The 13,329-nt window shown below is 41.6% G+C and overlaps 1 pseudogene across 1 annotated transcript; it reads right to left on the bottom strand.

The window, feature by feature from the left end:
* Window positions 1–225: 225 nt before the first annotated feature.
* LOC145296032 (RNA-binding protein 25 pseudogene) lies at window positions 226–6,332 on the bottom strand (annotated as a pseudogene). Its single transcript, XR_013869943.1, has one exon. The product of XR_013869943.1 is annotated as an RNA-binding protein 25 pseudogene (transcript).
* Window positions 6,333–13,329: the final 6,997 nt, after the last annotated feature.

Here is a 13,329-nt window from a genome sequence, read left to right as displayed (position 1 = left end):
GCTTAAAATTCTGTGCAGATTCCAAAGGTTGAGAAAAAAAATTCTTTAGTTCAACAAGATACACTTGAAGGTTGGAGGTTATATCAACTGAAACGTTGTGAAAATATCACTCAAGATGAGAACAGTAATCTGAACAATTCAAATAATATGAATAATCAATCCTCATCTAAAAGATTCATAAACGAAAAAAAAAAAAAAAAAAAAAACCAAAACAAACAAACAAGATTACACACTTAAAAATCATTTTTTAAAAAGAAAACCAAAATCAGCATGAATCAATCCGCAAATCAAAACAAGAACCTTCCAATCCAAGGAAAACATTCCACAAAAGAAAGAAGAAAAAGGCTTAAAATTAAAAGAAATTAAAAAAAATTGTAAACTTAAAAGCCTAAAAACTATTTATTCTTTTCTTTTGTGAAAGGTTCTGCATTGTTTCTTTAAAATTGGTTATTTTTTTTCACTTTGCCTGAAAAAAAAAAAAAATTAAAAAAAAATACCTAGTTGTCTTTAATGAATTACTTAAAACGAAAAAAAAAAAAAAGTGTGCAGCAAATTTAAAATTCAGGCAGGAAGATTGTTTTTATTTGTTTGTTTACTCATTTTGTTGTTTTTAAATGTTTTTTTTTATTAACCAAATTTTTTAATTTTTGTTTCCTTTTGAAGGAAGTCAGTTTAAATAGTTTCATTCTTTTTGTTTAATTTAAAAACTGTTCAAAACTTCAAAAATGTTTTTTTATTATTCTTTACAAATGTTTTCTTGCAAAAATGTTTTCATGTCTGCTCATTGTTTTTTTTTTTTTATTCCAGCTGTCAAAATATTAACTTTTTAACAGTTTTTTTTCCTACTTTGCAGTCAACAGAATTGACCATTGTTTTTACAGATATTCCCTCCTCACCAGAAAAACAAATATCCTGGTATTTAAAATATCCAATATCTTTTGCACCTTTTCAAAAAATAAAAAGGATGAATATTACTTATAAAAAAAAAATTAAGAAATGTATCCCACCCCATTTTTAGTGAAATACTTCATTTCACAAGTCCAGCTTTTTTAGCCTCTGTTTCATATATTAAGAGTCTCCACATTTTCACAACAAACACCTCTGCTTCTTCATCCAACACCATAGCAACATCATCCAAAATACTTGATGGTGAACTTTGACCGACCACCTTCTGACATATGAATTCTGTGAGGGTGGGTTCTTCTTCGCCAATGTACTCAACTATTTTCTTGTTAATCCAAGGTTTGATACGTTTATCCATCAACCCTTGGTCAACCATGTTCCAATCAAGTGGATAAGTAAAAAGTTCCAATTTTCCTGTCGGAATACGTTCAATCAGACACTTAATCTGCTGTCGTTTCTCTTCTGTTGATGTTGCCGATTTCTTTTCATTTTTTTCTTCGTCATAATCCAATGGAACAAGTTTGCGTTTCTTCTGAGGGGCCTCAGAACCCTCATCGTCCTGACTGAAGACGTCTCCGACAGTCATCTTCTTACGTTTCGAGGTGCCACTGTCGCTGGGGCTGTCAGAAGTTCGCAACCTCATTGCACTGAACCCAATCTTTGCAAACGTCTCATCCTTTACAGCACGGCCAAAAGCAACCTGGGTGCTGTGACCACTAAAATTGGCGCTGGACACATCATTGTCATCATCTGCACCACTATCGTCCCTACTGCACTCATCAGCGATATGTGGCACTTGTTCTTTTCCTTCGCTCTCCAACGTTGAACTGCTGGGATGAGAATTGTTCAATTTAGGCCCAATTTCGACGGGTTTCAGAGTTGCCTGCATTCGAGGCGCTGACCCTGATTTGTTGCTAGCATCTTCATGTGGATCCACTTTAACTTCTTTCTTCGGGGCACGTGTCGTGCTCCGTTTTGATTTTGGTTCCGGTAATGGGGGTAGCAGATGGAGTCGAGGTTTTAAATGTTCATCCCTTTCCTTTTCTATCTTAGCAACTTCTCCGTCTGGATCCGCGTGACCCTCCTCCATCAATCGACGATGAATCTCTTCTAGTTCATCCTTCTCTCGCTGCCGATCTCGAATGTCTGCCTCTTTTTCTTTCTCCCGGTCTTTAAGGCGTCTCATTAAGGCACTCCCCCTGTAGAACTTGGGGTCATCCCTCAAGTCGTCATAGTCCTCTAAGAACTCTTTCAGCCTCTCGGCCTCTTTCGTTTCTTCTGATTTTCGTTCATCTTCTCGTTCTTTCTCCTTTTCATACTCTTTACCTTTCTTTCTCTCTCGAGCTTCCCAATTCCTTAGTCTCTCCTGGTAGGCAGCTTCTTTCTCACGGAGTTTCTTCTCCAGTTTCCTTCGTTCGTAAGCTTCTTCCTCATCTTCCAGATCTCGCGTCCTCTTGTCCCTATCTTTTGACCTTTCTCTAGACCTGTCACGAGATCTTTCCCTGGAACTGTCGCGTGATCGGTCTCGCCGCGATCTGGACCGAGATCGTGATCTTGATCGAGACCGGGATACACTTCTTGACCAGCTGCGCTCGCGGTGATCTCTTTCATACATCTTGCCTTTTCGTAACTTTTCTCGCCTGAGACGTTCATCATGCATACGTCGTTCTCGATTTCGACTTTTTTCGTTACTTTCATCTTCTTTATGCAAATCTCGAAAGCTTTTGATTTCCCGATTAATTATTTCCTTTTTTTCTTCTTCTAATTCCATGTCGTCCAGTCCTTTGTCTGCTTGGACCTTTTCTTCTTTGCTTTTCTTTGGGTTTTGTTTCGACTCTTTTTCCTGGTCGACAGGCGGTTCTTTTGACAATTCATCGGCATATTCTCGCATGATAGCTTCGAGACCAGCCTTGGTGACCTGATCCTCTCGGACTGTGATCTGGTCCAAATTGTTTGTGGAATCAGATGCAGAGTCAACAGATTCTGTTTTCTCTTTATCATCTTCAGACTTTTTTTCTCCAGTTTTATCCTCATTTTCTTCATCTGTTTTTGGTTTTGGCGTTTCCGGTTTAGGTTTTTCTTTATCGTCTTTTTTTTTTGCTTTGTATTCGTCCAGCAAAGTTTTTGTTTTGGCATCGACTTTAACAACCAATTTCCTATCAATAATCTCCCATTCGTTTAACAAACGGATACAGCGTAAAGTGGACTCCGGGTCTTCGTATTCACAGAATCCAAAAGCTTGTAATTTACCTGATGCACCCTGAACCCTCTTCCAGCTAAGAATGTTGCCACAACGTTGAAGCATTTCACGTATCATTGTGTCCGGCGCGCGCTCACTAATATTGCCAACAAACACTGTGGTGACGGGCGGTTTGTCCTCTTTCTTTCCAGGGTCGGTTTTGGGGATCTCCTGGGGGATGAGTTTTTTGTGGTTGCTGTGATGGTGTTGATGATGATGATGGTGATGATGCTGCTGTTGCTGCTGATGGTGGGAATGTCGTTGGTTTGAATTGTTGGCAGAAGATGTGTGAAGAATGATGCTAGTGTTGTTACTGTTGGTTGATGATGTGGCGGAGGAGGCGGCGGCGGCGGCTGAGGAGGCGGCCGTTGCAGCCGCTACAGCCGCCGCGCCGGGTGAACTGGACGTAATAATCGGCCTCATTACTGAAGTTGGGGGGATCATGCTTACTCCCATGGGCACCATACCCATCGGGGTGAACGTGTATCCCTGGGCCATCATACCGGGTGCCATATGAGGTAACCCCATCGGCGGACCGGGTGGATAGGACATACTGTGAGGTGGAGAAACTCTCTTTTACACAAAAGAAGCTGGAAAGAGAGAAAAGGTTGTTCAATACGTGCTGCGATCACAATTGTACACAGCACACGACCACGATCATCATGTGTACACAAGGGAGGAGGGGGCGAGAAAAACTGTAATTATCCTTACGGTTATTGTTGTTGTTGTTAGTACGCACACAATGAACGTAGAACGTGTTGTTTTCAAGTTTTGTAACTCCGATGGTGTAAATTCCTTTTTTTGAATCCCATGCAAATAAATCCGTGTTCGCGCGTTTCTTTTACACGGGGACAGAGTTAAAGGGTAACGTGTCTGCGTGTGTACAGCCGTTATTAGCATACACAGTCACAATACAATACGAACATACACGCAAAAGTGTACACGGAAGTTAATGTTTCTATCTCCGTTTAGAAGAACCGGAAGTGGCGCCATCTATCGACGTTTTCTTGTTTTTTTCTTTTCACTGATAGCATCACTTCCGGTCTGTTTTTATTGCGACGAAACCGGGGAGTTTATTTATAGTTTCCGATTTTTTAAAAATGTTTTTAATGAATGAAAGTGTTCACTAAAAAAAAAAATATTAAAAAAATGATGGTTTGTTATTCATGTATTTTTTTAACGGTACTATAAGCTAATAATAATCATGACTTTTCTTTTCAATGATTTAAATTGAGGAAAAAGCATCAAACCGGATTTCTATTTATTTTTAACTTCGATGCACCAGGATATTTTTTTAATAAAACAGAAAATGTCGAATAAAATGACAAAACATGTAAAACTTGAAATGTAGGTTCCTTAGAGCTGAATAGCAAGAACAAGAAATCAATCATTCGAATACATATCGATAAATCGCTGATATCGATCGATCTTCACCAAGATGGATCGATTCAAATATTTTAAATTAATCCGATATTATGAAATGTTAAATTTTTATATTTATGGCTTTTAGTTAAAAAACAAATGACTGTTTGCCGATATTTTTTGTTTGTTTGTATTTATTTCCGGGTATTTCGTGAAAAAAAAACACAAAAAAAACGTTTTTTTTGTATGTGTGTGTGTGGAGGGTAGACGAAAATAAAAAAAAAGTTAAAAATAATTTCGATGTGTCTTTGCTGTGTTTTAAATAACAGTTATTAAAAATTCAAAAAATTAGAATAATCCTTTTGTTGTTGTTGTTACCTTTCCTTTCTTAATTTTGCCGCTGCCAAAAAAAATCAAGAACGGTCATCATCCGTCTGAGAAGAAATGGGATCATCGGAAGACATCATAGAATATATTCCTTTTTTTTTTTTAAGGGTGCATTTATCTGGCGCTATACATTCTTCACGTGACGAAACGAATCGTATACTGATTAGAAAGGAAAGAAAAAACCCTGCCAAATTCGTGTGCGCGTGTATCTCTCGGTCGCTTGTTCCTTTCAGGCCACCATTTTGTTATTTACCCAGCCTCACTTGACCCCGGTCATGTGACACAAACAGCCCTCCCCTTCCTCCCACTCTCCTACTAAATCATCTATTTACGCGGTGTTAAGGAGGAGGAGGAGGAGGAGGAGGAGGAGATAAATACTATTAGTGATATTATTAAATATTAGAAATAGTAGCACTATTTCTACAGTACTACATCTATTTAATAAATGATTGGTGCTAAACAAGATAAATCAGCCCCATTGCTGCTGATAATGGTTCGGTAAAAACCGATAACGACTTACGACGATGGACGAAAAACAACCACGCAAAATTAAACTCGGGTTTCTGAAAAAAAGAAAAAAAAACTTAGTGATTTTGATTTATATACAATCAATGTATATTGTACATTGCAAATATTATTCGTAAATTGTTGCGTTATATTTATTTATTGTAATTATTGTTTTCTAGTGTTATTTTTTTCCTCCCCACGAGGACAGAATTGGGCTTATGATGGGTTTATAACGTGTAGAATTTTTACAGCGATTCAAAAAGCGCACTCTGGACCCGGACAAAAATAAAAATCGCCGAAGTCTTCGCTGACAGTCTGAAGAGGGAATATATTAATAAATTAAAACTGATACTACACTCTGCTCCTAATTACAATAATAAAAACCAATGATTACAATAAGAGAAAAACTAAGAGCAACAATTTAAAAAAAATAAATAAATAAAACAGCAAAAAAAAAAAAGAAAGAAATCTACTAATAAGACTAAAATGCAATGTAAATAAATCGTTCAGTGTATTTCAGGCACCGAGTTGAATTTTTGCGTAGTCGGCTGTAGTGTTGCTATAATTTGCTATCGGATTTTATTGAGCCGATATTAGCAGCCATGGGGGTTGATCTATACAAGTACGAAATTAATATGCACATTTTCTTTGTATAATTTTAGTTATGCAAGAATTTACTTTGAATGCTACATATTTATTTCTTAGAAAATAACGTGTCCATGCGCAGGTGCGGGGAGGGAGTGTGAATATTTGAAATAATACAAAGGAGGAGGAGAAGTGAGTACGTGCGGCACGTTTTGTGTGTGTGTCATGAACTCCATATGTGTGACTAATCGTTTTTGTTTTTTTACATACACGTTGTTAACACACTAAAAAAGTTATTTCAAAAGATAGTAAAACTGGTTTTAGATCAATTCACTTGCGTGTTTTTCTCGCGCTAACGTAACTTTGATAATTCACACACATTGATATTTCTTTTCTGCTTTTACTATTGATCGAATATTTATTGCAATAAAACAAAAGCATAACATTGAGTGACAATTTTTAAATCCTACTTTTTAAACAAATAATTTAATTTTAAAATCCACCAGAATGCATTTCAGTTTCTTATTGATCTAAATATAATTGCGTATGTAAATACAAGATTATTACAAAGGTGGCGGCAGAAACGAGTTCGTTGTGTATGGCGTAAATTTTGATAAGAACAATGATGGGCCTAAGAACGCAGAATTCTGCGTTCGTTCCCGGACAACGCCCAATAATGCTGCTTGTTAACAAATTAAGATAATCTCAAATTGATTAAATGTTTTGAAATATTTCTTAAAACTGAAATTTTACACAAACGCACTCTTTCCTTTCAACATGTAAACATTAACAAATGAAATAAATGTTAAAAAAAAAAAAACGCAAAGTAACATCACGCAAAAAAAAAAAAATTATCGGAAAAAGAGTTAACATCAGTCATTAAAATAACATTTTGAAATTCTAGACATTCGTGAAAATGTTTACTAAAATAAAAAACTAAAACTTAGTTTTGACTAGTAGTTTTTAACTAAAACGTATGGTGAGATTTTAATTTGACATTCCGAAATGATTGCGTATTTTTCACGTTGTTTTATGTATTTTCCTGGTTTATAAATAAATTTTGCTATGTAAAAATATTATCCATTTCCTGGTGAATTGAGAAAGAACTGACTAAAGATGTTTAAAGTTTGTAAAATATTTAAAAAAATAAAAATTGCGGAATATTCCCTAGCGAAACTGCTATATTTGAATGTCCCAAAATAATTGTCCATGCGTAACTGTACGTAAGACTACGTACGGCCCTATCCTTTTGTAACAAGTAAGAAAAAACACCAAAAAAAAAAAAAAAAAACGTAGTAAAATGTTCTTCGATTTCAGCACGTGGCGATGGCTGATCAACACAAAAACGGAGAAAAAAATTCATGTTTACCAAGATTTTTGCTTCATTCGTCTTTTATTTATTTATCTCTCTTCGTTATTGAAAAATAAACATCTCGCTGAAAAATATTTTTTCGGTACTAGTGCACTTATTCATCCGCGCTGAAATAATAACGTTATTATTTAAAAAGCCGTTCTTAACATGGGGAGGGGAAGGTATTTTGTAACTATTCTATACTTTAACCTTACAAATGAATAAAAAAACAACAACATATAAATCTAGGGTTATAATCAGGATTCGGTTCTGGGGTTCGGGAAGGAGTGAGTGAGTCAAGTCACTCTCTCGACAACAGCACGTTTCTGCCCTCTTCTTTTCCAATCGACCACACCTGGCCTCTCGCCACCAATGTCACACCGCACAATCCGAACGTTAGCAATACAAAATTCTTTTCAAGAGAAGATGCTCACGACTCTTTTCTCTCTCCTCCCCCAGGGAATTTTTCCCTGCTTTTATATCCTCCTATCTAGAAAAAAAGGAAGAGACAGGGGGGGGGGGAGCTTCTCCCATCATGCTCTGCCTCCCCAAGATGCCATTCGTTCGCGTATACAAATGCGCTGGCCATCCTTTCCTTCTTCTTTCTCAAAGAGCGATGCAGATACGCCTGGTACGTTTCTTTTTTTTTTCTTCTTCTTTTCTAACCATATACCCCCCCCCCGATCTTTGAGATCAATAAGACACTTCATAATCCTTCATCCAAGCAGGCCTCCTCCTCTCACGTTGAGGCCTCTGGGTGACAACTTCTTGGGGGTTGATATTTTCAGGTTCACTACAGACATTTTCGTCCAGTTGTAAAGAACCACAATGCGGGGCTAAGTTGAATTAGGGTGCATCGTTAGCTTCTTGGTGGATATCGACTCCCTCCTCTTCACTGCCATCACTGTGCACCGGCAGGGTTATACGACACAGGTCTAGGATATGCCGGGGAATGCTATTCACCATTACGTTGTTCCCCCTCCCCCAGCTAGTGGTACATTTTGCATTGGGGGGCTTTACCCACACCTCCTCGCCGACTTTAATGGTAGCTTCTTCACCCTCAATTCCTACCGTTTTGTTGCACGGATACCGCCACTTATATGCAAAGATGGCTCTATGAGGCACAGTTGTCTCATCTTGTCTGGTTTTCGGTGAGATGTTGTACCAAAACACCGTCTCCATGGGTGAAATGTTGTTTTTTTTCCGCAGCAGCCTTGATGGTGCGATGATTCCTCTCCACTATCCCATTGCCATTCGGCCGATATGCTGCCCCAAAAAATTACCTTACTCCCCACCTATCACACACACCTCTTTAAAGGCTTCTGATCGTAAAGCGGGGCCATTGTCCATTAACAGTTCCTCAACCAGTCTCTCGCAGACCGAGAAGAGTTCTGGTTTTGTCGGGTCGGTTCCGATTTCGGGTATTGCATTCTCTCGTCTAAAGACAAGGCTTCCTTTGCCATCTCCGCATAGTTTCAACCCCAACACTGCTCCTCCATCCAGGGACTCCGCCGGTTTTGCAGTCAACCCATACCTTGCAACATGGCCTCTCACTTTCTCTGCTGTCACCTCTGCTTCCTCCACGAGAATGTCGTCAATGTACGAACTAGTGGCCTTGTCCACTGTACAGTCTTTACTCAGCACCGTCTTCAGCACGGCAGTCATAATTTTGGGGGTTGAGCTCAGCCCAAAGCCTAACCTCGTCAGGCAATACAACTTCCCCTTGTACCGGACCAATTGATGTTTTCAGAGTTTTTCATCTACATGGATCTGGAGATAAGCCGACTTCAGGTCAACAATCTTAGTGGCCTGCTTCATTCTCCTCCACTTCCTCATCACCTCTTCGCATACATCAATCCCCTTTCCAGTGTGGCAGGCTACGTATCTGTTTAATTCTTTGAAATCCAGTACCGGTCTAATTTTATTTTTTGTGGGTTGAACAACCGCCAGTAATGGTAGCACTCCTTTTTCTTCCCCTGTCCACGGTTTCAGAATTCCCTCCTCTATCCACCTCTCCACTTCTTCCTCGAATCCTTTTCTTATTTCTCCTCGCAGTGTTTTCTCATAGCAGCTTACTTTGTTTCGTAGTTCCTGAGGCCCGGAGATCCATTTCCATTCCACCGTCCACCTCTCACCATCGAACCTCGCCAGGAAATCTTTGTCCTCGATGCAGCAAGCCTCTGGTTTTTGTGTTCTGATATTTCTATCACCATTCCTACTGCGCTGAGGCGTCCAAAAGTTACTTGGCCCCCTCTCAACGTAGCGCCCCTCAGTTGGTTGATCGCACTTACACCTAAAACCACATCAACATCACCAAGCAGACGATCCAACACCAGGGCTCGTAGTCCATTAGGCACACCTTGCACCAGTACTTCTGCTGTTGTCTGTCCCAGGCATTTCACCTCCCTGCCATCCACGTCTTAATACTCCTGGTTCCGCTCCATGATCTAGCGACATTCTTCGTTACCAACGTCGTGGTGCAGCCTGAGTCAACAAGGGCCATGGCTTTCTTCCCATTGACTACTACCGGTAACTGAGGCAACGTTTCATTATGCGCCATTTCCACATAGAAGGGGGAACCACTGGTGCAATGGTTCCTCTTCACTCGTTTCCCTGGTTCTGTGCAGTAACGCAATAGCGGCTAATGTGCCCCACTCGTCCACGTCGGTAGCAGATGACTCCTGGTCTCGGCTCTTTGCAGTCCTTGAGCAAGTGAGGACCCTGGCACCGGAAGCACTTGATGGCAGGTCTCCCCTCCTGTTGCCTCGCTGCCTGTCTCTCGTCATTCAAGTGGTCCCTCATGCACTTATTTCCACTCACAGCTGCAGCCACGATTGGGCCTTTGACATTCTTGACTAGGACTCTGGCATGGACCAAGAGATCGTCCACTTCCATCGTATTGATCTCAGTGATTCTCTGCATGTTCGCGGAGATTTCTTCTGGGAAGCCATTCACTAGGTATAGCTTTACCGTCATCTCCAGACTCTTCCCCACGTAACCAGCCAATCCTGCCAGTCTTCTGATCTCTGCAGCAAAGATATCAACAGACTCGCCTGTCCACCTCAAACTTGCAAGCTTGCGGAGTGCTTCAAATGGACTCTCGGCGAAAGCAAATTTCAGTCTTTGCTCCACTGAGGTAAGGTCTCCTGTATCTTCATCGCACATCTGCTGGTAAATAGTGAGGGCTTCCCCCTCTAAGTAGACCTTGGAGGCCAAGTTAACCTCCGAGGAATACAAGACCCTTTACCTGAATAAATAAAAAAATTATATAGAGGGAAATGTACTCCAGAGGGTACCAGGTGGGAGGCAATCACAGATAGGGTTCTGTCCCTAATCACATCAGACATGAGAGCAAATTGCCTCCTCAGAGTGGAAAAAGAGGAGATGACAGAGCTCCTAAGGATGCTGAAACATCCCAGCAACCTACTTCTACCAAAAGAGCGGATGTCCTCCTCCTCAGCAAAGAAGTGGCCCAAGAGCTGGCCCAAAAAGAACTCAAGATCGGCAAATTAAAGCTGCTCCTGAGTACCAGGGAAAGAAAAGGACCCAGGTCTGCATCTTCAACAGACCCCCTGAATTTTGTGCCGAATACTTGGGTGCCTTCTTCAGTCAATTCAAGGAGATGGAACAGGTGGACCTGGTGAGGTCTTGAAACTGCATCCGCATGGCCAACTATGTGGTGTTGTTGAAACTAAGAAAGGAGGAATTTTTGGCAATTCCAGCAGTGCTTAGCCAAAGACGCCTCACCAAGGCTGACTCCACCACCCCGAGATTGGCTAAACCTCTGATAACGAAGAAGGGTTGGAGCATGGTGGTGGGTCACAGAAGGAAAATTACAACCACCTCCACCGCGGCCCCCAACACTTGCTCCAAGGCATCAACGCTTGCGGTGCAGCCCCAACATTCGCTCTAAGGCAGCAGCAGCAACAACAGCAACAGCTGTTGAAACAAGAGAAGAGGCAGCAGCAGTCACAGTCACGGATGCAACAACAAAAGATGCTGAAGCAGCAGCAGCCACAAACACAGCCGCAGCCATAACAGCAGCAGCAGATGAAGCAGCAGCGGTCGAAGCAGCAGATGAAAGAACTCCAAGTCTCCACCAAACAGGAGACAAACTGAGAACTCTTCTGGCAAAGAGGAAGCAGGAAGCAAGAGAGAGACCACTGTCACATCACCCCTCCCTAGTCCTGCGAAAAGGACAAAAACGAGGCCGAGTAGTCATTGCCCCCCCTCCTCGCCACACCAACTGAAGGGAGCAGGAAGGAAGTCAGTGCCCCTCCAGGTTCTCAACTGCAGACTATTGACTTGCTGCAGTTTATTTTGGCCCCATAGTCTTTTCATACTGTTTGAGCATCTCTGTCACCGCCTCACTGTCTCTGAAGCTTGATACAAAGATGGTGATGTCATCGGTGAATGCAGAAACATGGCTCTCGATCTGCCAGGGAGAGCAATTCCGCACAGGACGAGACTTGTCTCCTCCCGCTTCAGCTTGCAAAGTAGTGGCTCTAACACAAGGACAAAGTAGGGGAGACAGCAGACAGCCCTGACGCACGAACTGGGAAATAGTGAAGGATTTCAAACGCTTTCTGTTTACCTGTACAGCTGCCATCGGTGTACGGTACAGTAGAGATGCATTTGTAGAAGCCCGGTTGGAATCTGGCGGCCTTCAGAATGGATGCCAGGAAGTGATGGTCGACACTATCAAAAACTTTGAACTGATCCAAATTGATCAGCACAGTTTCTGTGTCATCTTCTATCCCTCCCTTTAAGATTATACGGATCAGGTGCAAGTTGTTTTAAATCAATCTCTCCTTAATGGCATAGTTCTGCTCGGGGTCAATCAAGTTGCCGATAACAACCTGCAGCTGATTTGATAAGACCTTGGCCAAAACCATTAGCTCTGCATTTAACAGAGTTATGGGTCTATAGTCATCTAGCTCTTCCCTGCTATGCTTGTCCCTCTTTCTCAGCAATGTGATCACTCCCTTGGTGACTTGACCCGGGATGGAACCCTTGTCAAACCATCAGAATCAGTATCAACATGGGCAACAGCCTCAAATACAATTTGTAAGACAGACCATTGAGTCCTGGCAATCTGTTGCAGCTAATCTCAGTGTGTGGTTCAGACCAGGTCTCCAGCTGGAAAAGAATTGGTCGGAGGTAAAATCAAAGCTCGAAGCCACAGTCAACTCATGGGTTCAAAGGAAATAATCCTTGAAGGGCAGTGTGGAGGCGTGCATTACCTATGTCTTTCCGCTCATCCTTTACTGACTGGCTGTACTTCCTCTGCCTGAGAACTATCTAAAATTCTTACAGAGCAAACTTCTTTGAGACAAAAGGACACATTGGGTTTGCAAACAGGTCTGTATTCAACATCTGTGTAAAGGAGATTTGGGAATGCCCACCTTGATGTGTCATCAAGATGCTGAGAGGCTGGTCTTCCTGAGCCAAACCTTAACAGAAGAGTCTGTCTAGAACCCCACTGTTAAGGCTGCTTTTCCCAACCTCATCTTCGACCACAAGTCCGTCAAAGGCTGTGCTAAGAAACCTCCCAAGGTCCAGTGACCAGTCACGGCTCACTAGGAAGGAACTATATAAGGAATTAGTGATGGGGGGGGGGGACGCTGCCAATTTGTTTGTCAAGCGCCTGGGGTTGTTAAAAGAGGAGATCTGGGTGCCAGGTTCGAGTCCTCTCAACAACTCTAAGTTTTCCTTGACCTGGCAATTAGCCCCAAAAATGTTGCCCCTCAATGCCATACTGAAAAGTGCCAGACTAGTTAGGTCATCCAGGTGTACCTGTTGCAGGACCCCAGCCAAGAAACACCTCCGAATGCAGCGGACTCAGATGGTACTACGCGTATATCAATGAGGTGACGGCTCGCATCGATCTAAAACAGCCTTGCTTGCTGCACGTGTCCTATGTCATCCACAGTACAGAGCCGCCATAGGACAGGGAGAGACGAATGGTGTTTCTTGCGATCCTGGTCATGGCCAG

The sequence above is a fragment of the Euprymna scolopes genome, chromosome 16 (assembly GCF_053919585.1).
Source record: "Euprymna scolopes isolate OS-2025 chromosome 16, ASM5391958v1, whole genome shotgun sequence".
Classification (NCBI taxonomy): domain Eukaryota; kingdom Metazoa; phylum Mollusca; class Cephalopoda; order Sepiida; family Sepiolidae; genus Euprymna; species Euprymna scolopes.
Note: the sequence above shows the minus strand (reverse complement) of the source record. Positions and strands in the feature narration are given on the sequence as shown.